Genomic DNA, 8,084 nt, shown 5'->3' with positions numbered 1-8,084 from the left:
ACTGCCACTGTGCTGCAGATCACCACATAATGCACGTTAGTATCACCCACTATGTCTCTGCCTCTGTCTTTGTCTCTCTCGCTCTCTCTGTCTGTCTCTCTCTTTTTTTCTCTCTTTCTCGATCTCTCTCTCTCTCCCTGTCTCTGTCTCTCTCTCTGTGTCAGTATGTCTCTCTTTCTCTCTCTCTCTGTCTGTGTCTGTCTGCATGTATGTCTGTCTCTCTCTCTCTTTTCTCTCTCTCTCTCTCTCTCTCTCTCTCTCTCTCTCTCTCTCTCTCTCTCTCTCTCTCTCTCTCTCTCTCTCTTTCTGTCACTGTCCGTCTATTTGTTTTAATTCTACACACACACATAATTATAGACGCACACACGTACACACACTTACACACATGTATACCCACACACACACACACACACACACACACACATACACACACACACACACACACACACATACACACACACACACACACACACACACACACACACACACACACACACACATACTACAGTTTTGTTCATCGCTTCCGTCGCTACATTCTCTCCGACCGTTACAACGAAAGTCAAGCCAAACACAGTTGTTGCTGCTGGAACATTTCCACGTGCCTGGTGGACATCTCCACTGATCTGTAATGTAAAAGGCTTGGAACATTTTCTAATTAGACTAATGAATAATACACGAAATCAAACAACATTTTTAACAGAAAAATAGACACTAACACACCCTCCGCTCCTACACAGAGAAATGGAAATACAAGATGGAGTAAACCATTACTCGTTTTGATTCTGCCTCCAACTTTATTTACCTGGGCAGAGGTGCGCGAAGCATAACTGGGTTCCACCCAAATAGGGTGTAAGCAGCTACGGGATCACGTGTTGAAATTGAGTTATGTTGTGATTTGTTTACCAATACGATCGACCAGCGGCTTGTTTCCACGCAGTTGGGTGGAACCTAGTTTTGTTTTGTGCATCTCAGATCTGACCAGCACTAAGACATAGCTAATTATTAATCTTAACAGCTTAGCTTGACTGAAAAAAAATGAAATGATGTGGAATTGAACAGAGATAATGTGGCAAGGGATGCGCCTTAACTGGGGGTTGAGAGGTGTTTTTTTGTGTTTTTTTCTTCATCTTACGTATGCATTCCCCGCTCCCTCGTCCTCCCCCCACCCATGCATGCAGTAAAACTTCCGTTGTCTCTGGTGATCTTACTGACTTAATACAGGTGCTGGCTTGCATTTCATAAACAAAATGCATCGTAAACAAATTGACTTACTGTTCTATTACATATTGATTTTGCACTCCAGCATCAAGGTTATTATTTCATGATTGTTCATGAAGCGTTTAAGCGCATGTTTGGCCCTTTAAGAAGGGCTCTCATCTTCGTGAAATACATGGGCGGGTATCTGTCGGTTTAAGATATGTGTGTATATGTTTCGTGCATGCCCGTACCACAATTCCTCTCTTCACTATTGTCGCCACAGTCATCTCTTCCATTACAGCGCAAATCAAAGTAGACGCATATGTCGTTGTTGCATCTCCATTTGTTGGATTGACACCTCCATTGTGCTGCACATAATAGGGCATTGGTTTTAACAAACGGTATGCTGTGTGGCGATCACATGGCACAAGACAAACTGCAACAAAAACTGCAACCTTTTGTTTGGAGATCATGCATGAGTTCTAAAGATGAATTGCAAATGTGGCCATGTTGGTTTCAACAGGATTATTTATGAATATATGGGGTGGCACATATATAGATTCCACAATGTTCTCTTTTTAACTCACGTTGGGAAACCCGAGTGACTGTTATTGTTATTTTGGATGGCCGAACGACATACCACTCTCTGTCTCTGTCTCTCACAGTCTCTCACAGTTTCTATGTGTCTTACTCTCCCTCCTTCTCTCTATCTTTATTTCTTTCTCTCTCTCTCTCTCTCTCTCTCTCTCTCTCTCTCTCTCTCTCTCTCTCTCTCTCTCTTTCTTTCTCTCTCTCTCTCTCTCTCTCTCTCTCTCTCTCTCTCTCTCTCTCTCTCTCTCTCTCTCTCTCTCTCTCGGCTCATTATATTCATTCATTCCTTCGAGACAAAATACCACGCGATACCATGGATGAATCGGAGGTGTGACCAAAGTAAGGATTTGTCATGGGATGTGGAAACAAAGCATTGGAAATTCACTATGGACAGAATAATCAATGTATAAGCCTAGAAATTGTAGAACTATAATGTGTGTCAGTCTTGGCAAGCAACACATTTGAGCACCACGCACGAAATAGCCCAACATTGGTGTTAATGTGTACTGCATAGGATAAAAAGTAACACGTGATAAAACAAAAGTATGAGCTTGTTTTTTGCAAACTTTACAACATATACACGTGGCTTAATCACGATTTTTACAAAAACAAAATATGCATATAATTCTCAGAATGTCCGATGCACCAAAACAGAATCAGTACGTTGGAGGCTAGTTCTTTCCAGTTCCGGGAAAGACATCATATTCATTCACACGAAATACCTCAGTCGTGTATATAAATAGATACATAGTTTGTTTCTGCAATCGCTGTTTTTGTGTTGATGACGGCTTCGTGAGACAAATCAGCGAATCTATCGTGTGGAAGGAATGTCTGTACAATGTTACCAATTTTACCTCTTTATTCCGACCATGAACCTGCTCTTGATAATCTAGAAGGTCGTACCACAGATACAGATCTATCTTGGGTCGTGCCGATTCATAGATTCAACCTACAAACTGCGACCTCATCTGTGTACAGATCGTCAAGGAATGCATGTGTAGAAGGTTCGGGAAAACTGATCTTTTGCTTTCTTGATTGTGTAACGGACTCATTGGACTTTCACTCACGGACACAACAGATGACATTGTGACAACAGCAGAATACTGGCATGGCAAACTTTAATCCTGTGTTCAGCATCTTCTCTCCTCCTTTCCGCCGACCCGACCGAAGCCGGTGGCTACAAGCCACGATATACAGTTGACTACATCAGATCTTGTCAGTTAGTGGAGCACACTAACAAATACGTCCACTGTCTCTCGTGTCTCAAAGTTCTCTCTCACACCCTAGCATGTACATGTATACATAATCAAACTTTAGCTAGAGTCACAAACATCCAATCAACATCTTAGTAACCACCCGTAACCTCGACACTCTAAGCAGGTTCCGTGTTTCATTGGTTAAAATAAGACAAGAGGAAGGGGGAGTAACACGAAAGGGGGAGGGGGGGCGGGGTAAAAGACTAAAACATTCGAGCCCAGCTGGCATCGTCTATCATCTACCCGGATCAAATTCAAAGGAATTAACACCTACTTGAAAACCACTGCTACATCCCGCTAGCCGAGGAATACAGAGACAGACAGGCCGCCATATGACGTAACAACACCTGCAGGCTCCCCGGCTACCCGTCTCTCCCTAGGAGAGCGGCTTAAGTTCAAAGGATCAAAGACTGGTCAGAACATGGACACAGACGGCTAAGCGCGCTTAGGATCTACCGGTGACTGGACATGTGCATCTCAAAATTTAACTTAGAACAGATAATGGCATTACACAAAACATAAAGCGATCGGCAACATGAACTACAAACACTAGAATGGACAATGACAACAACTTTACTCTATAATTGGTGACTGGTTGCCCTGTCACACATGGAATCTTTTATTCTTAAGCCTTATTGCTCGTTTCGATAAGCATTAAACGGATGAAATTAACCACATACATGTAATTTCTTCAGCAAACTGCAAACGCAGTTGGGTTGGGTGTTTTGTAAAGAAATGTCTTCCACACGATACATTTGCTGATTTGTCGCACGAAGCCCAACACGAACACAGCGATTGCAGAAGCAAATTCTGTACCTACACGACTGAGACAAGACATTATTTCACAGCTGCAATGCCAACAGAGAACAAAGACGTTTTGGGTACATTCTGATCATCATCGGTCCATGCTGTATCGCCGGCATATCTCTCTGACAGGGTGCATAATTACTGCGCGGAATCTATCAAAACAAGAATACAGAGTTATCTCCCATGTTTTTCGCTAATGTTTCTGAGAATAGACGAACTGAGACGAAAGTGATTGCAGATTGGCCGACTTCGACAGTGATCTCCGTTCTGTTTTTCACAGTTATGATAAAGACATCGTTCTTAGGTGAAAACAAGTAAAAATGTTGAGACTGCTGTGGGAAGAAGACCGTGATATTGTTGCGTCACTCCCAACTGGTTACGGAAAAGGTGTCGTCTGCTTCGCAGCCAAAGTTGATTATCACGTGACACTTTTTTTTCCATATTTAGAGTTGTTTGCACAGTAAATACACCCGCGAAAGATAACTCGCTTGAAACTGTCTTACATATCAATTCCTTTGTAATTTAACAATTACACAACACCATGAACAATCATTATCGACGATCGCGAATCTGCTTATATATATATAACATTACGAAAAGCTCTAAATATGTAATAAATCGATTTCCTCTCCAGAGAAGGAAAACAAAGGCATCCTGTCAGGGACAAATGAGACCCGAAGGGAAGTAACTCATTTTACCTGAGTTCAGGATGGTTTTGGGTACTCACGCGGCCTTATCAAGTTTGACCCACGGACCAGCCATTTTTGCGACGGCCGTAGTCCACCGAACTAAAAACAAATGATGTCAAAGTCTCTTTCGTTTTGCGTGTCATGACGTCTTTTTGTGACAGTATGCGCGACGATTGTTTCGCTTCGGTGTCATTTTAGACTGAGGAACAAGTCACTCGAAAGTAGTAGCTAAAAGCCGTGTGTTGAAACAGCTGAAACCCTCTTTTGGGTTTCCGTTTCAATGTTTATCCAAACAGTGGAGAAAAGAAACAAGGTTCAGTGGCGAAATGACAGCGGATTGATAATTTATTCCGGTTGATGAAGGTACGTGTCAACCAACAAGACTAGACTAGATTTGTAGCAGACGACAAACAAAGTATGTAGCTCCCAATGAATCAAATAAGAAAAAGGCATTTTTTCCGTTCTATTAGAAATAGTGTGGATGAATTTGAAATCGACCAGTTTATTTTATGTGGTGATTTTAACTGTGTGGTCAGCAATGAACTTAATATTGTTTCTGGCCGGCCTCATAGTAACAGAGAAATTGAATTTTTTACAGATTTAACCAATACCTTAACTGACATTTGGAGATACTTTCATGATGATGAAAAAGATTACACCTGGAACAGATTTAACCCCATTGTTGCCAGGCGCCTTGATTATTTTATTATTATGCTTTGTATCTAGAGGAGTGTTGTTATCGTGTGTATCAGCAAATCATTTTTGTGTCCCAAGTTCAGATCACAAAGCTGACAATTAATGACAAGGAGTTTATTAGAGGTCCAGGTTACTGGCAGTTCAACAACATTTATTTGAAAAATCAACATTTTCTGGAACAAATGAATTCACGTCTGGATGTTTTAGTTGAAGAAGCCGAGAATGATGCCTCAGCAATAAACAGATGGGAATTGGCAAAAATACAGATAAGACATTTCTGTACTGAATTTGGTAAATATCAGTCGTGTAATAGGAACAATGAAGAAATCAGGTTACAAACCCGCCTTAGAGAACTGGAAAGATTATTGATTAATGAGATTGAAAATAATGGGTTGCAAACATAATTATTAAAATTAAAACAAGAAGAAAAACATTATGTCACGCCTCAGCACTGTAGCGGGTGATACAATAACCGACCAGAAATTGATTTTACAAGAGCAAAAACAATATGATACATGTTTGTATAGTCTGAAAACTGATTCTGAAAATACTGTGAAAGATAGTTTGGCTTTTTTGTCGCAAGAATTTGTTCCATGCCTTAGTGAAGAACAGTCATGTGTATGTGAGGGGTTAGTAACTCCCGCAGAATCAGCCATGTGTAGCATGAAAAATGGTTCGGCCCCTGGGGTTGATGGAATTTTTATTGATTTTATGAAAGTATTTTAGAGCAAGATAAGCAGATTGCTTGTTGATTCATTTAATGAATAATTTGAAAGAGAAGAGTTATCATATACACAAAATCAAGGGGTGATAATATTATTGCATAAAGGACAATATTTGGATAGAGAACGATTAAGTAATTGGAGACCAATTTAGTAATTAATTAATTAATCAGTGTAGATCAGGTTGGTTACCTGAAAGACAGAAATATAACAACAGTAATTAGAACGATTGATGATGTGGTTAATTACTTTAATGTTAGTGGAAAAGCGGGTTATCTGCTTGCCCTGGATTAAAAGAAAGCTGTTGACAGTATATTAAGGTCGCTACTTCTTAATGCTTTTGACAGATTTGGATTTGGATCTAGTTTTAAAAAGTGGGTAGAGATTTTAATAAAAGGTACTACAAGCTGTATAAACCATGGAGGTGTGTTATCGGAGAGTTTTAACGTATTTGGTGGAATTCGACAAGGTTGCCCGTTTTTGCCGTTGGCTTTCGTTTTGGCGGTAGCATTGTTGGCAATTAGAATAAGAAACAGCCCTATAGTTGGGATAATTACACCGAACATTATTAATCAGGATGGTACGATAATAAAAATAAAACAAATGGCAGATGATACAACCTTGTTTTTAAAAAACCGAGATGATGTTAACAGGGCAATGAATATATTGAACCAATTTAGCAAAGTCTCAGGGTTACAACTAAACTTAGATAAAAACGAAAGCTTTGAGAATGGGGAGAGAACCAACAGAACCTAATCTGCCTTTCGACGTTGTTAAGGAGATTACAATTTTAGGGATTAAATTTAGTAGATATATAATGGCCAAAGACATTAAGGAAAACTGGACATTTAAAATGGAGAGACTTGATGCCATGATTAAACAGTGGAGTAAAAGAGATATCAGTATACAAGGAAAGATAACAGTTATTAAAACGTTTATGGCTTCCCCATTTGTGTATATTATGCAGTCTGTTGGTCTTCCAAAGCAAGTTCTCACACAGCTAAACACGAAATTATATAAATTTGTATGGCAAAAAAATATAGTAATAAAAAAGCTTTTGAAAAGATAAAAAGGAAAATTATGGAGTCTGAATATGAGCATGGTGGATCGAAAATGGTCAATATGTTTGACAAATAGAAAGTGTGTTATTTAAATCGGATTGGACGGCTGCACGAAGCAGGTCGAGAAAGTTGGAGTGCAATCCCAAAATGGCACATTCAACAATTAACAGATTTTAATCATTTGGCAAAAATTGATTGTACACAAAAGGATTACAAGGAATTGAAAACGTTCAAAAAGATGTTTGGAAAGAGGTATTTTTGACATATCTTGATAATAGGAATAAAGTAGGTTTAGAGGAAGTTGACAGAAATGATGTTGGTAATCAACTGTTATTTAATAACATACTGATTCAGTTTAAATGTAGAGTGTTGGATTTTGTAAAATGGCGCCAGAAAGGTTGAATTTGTTGAATGTTGAATGTTGCAGCAAAACCCTGCAATAACCTTTTTTGAGTACAACGCTGTGATGAATGCAATTCCAAAACAATGGAAAGATTGGATTGTAGATAACCCAGCACATATAGTTAATGTAGATATGATTGATGATGAATTGAATGTGTTTAAAAGCTAATTAAGTTATATTTAAAGACAAAACGGAACTATAGCATTGAAAAGCCTCATGCAATCGACTTTTGGAAAAGAACAAAAAAAAAATGTGTCGAACAGACATGGTTGTTGCCACGACACGTGACAAAAGAAGTGCGCCTGCGTGTTTTAGAATGGAAAATGTGTTACAATTTATATCCTACTAATATGTTATTACATACAATGAAAGTAAGTCAAACAACGAGTGCCCACATATTTTGGATGTTATGGAACACTTTTTTCTATGAATGTCCCCAAGTTAGAAGGTTTTGGACTTATATTGCAAAAATGTTGAACAGTCAAACAGGTCGGGCTTTTTTATTGTCTATTACAGATGTATAAAAAAAATGTGCATTAGCAAAGTTAAGAAAACTAAATCGCATATTCCATTGACAATTGTATTTCAACAAGAACTTGCGCTGCAGAAGGTTTATCACCATTGTCCTTAGTTAGATTTTTGTTGAATTAAAAAGTAATGTA

The sequence above is a fragment of the Littorina saxatilis genome, unplaced genomic scaffold (assembly GCF_037325665.1).
Source record: "Littorina saxatilis isolate snail1 unplaced genomic scaffold, US_GU_Lsax_2.0 scaffold_1022, whole genome shotgun sequence".
Taxonomy (NCBI): Eukaryota; Metazoa; Mollusca; class Gastropoda; order Littorinimorpha; family Littorinidae; genus Littorina; species Littorina saxatilis.
The sequence above is the reverse complement of the archived record's forward strand: the minus strand, read 5'-3'. Positions refer to the sequence as shown.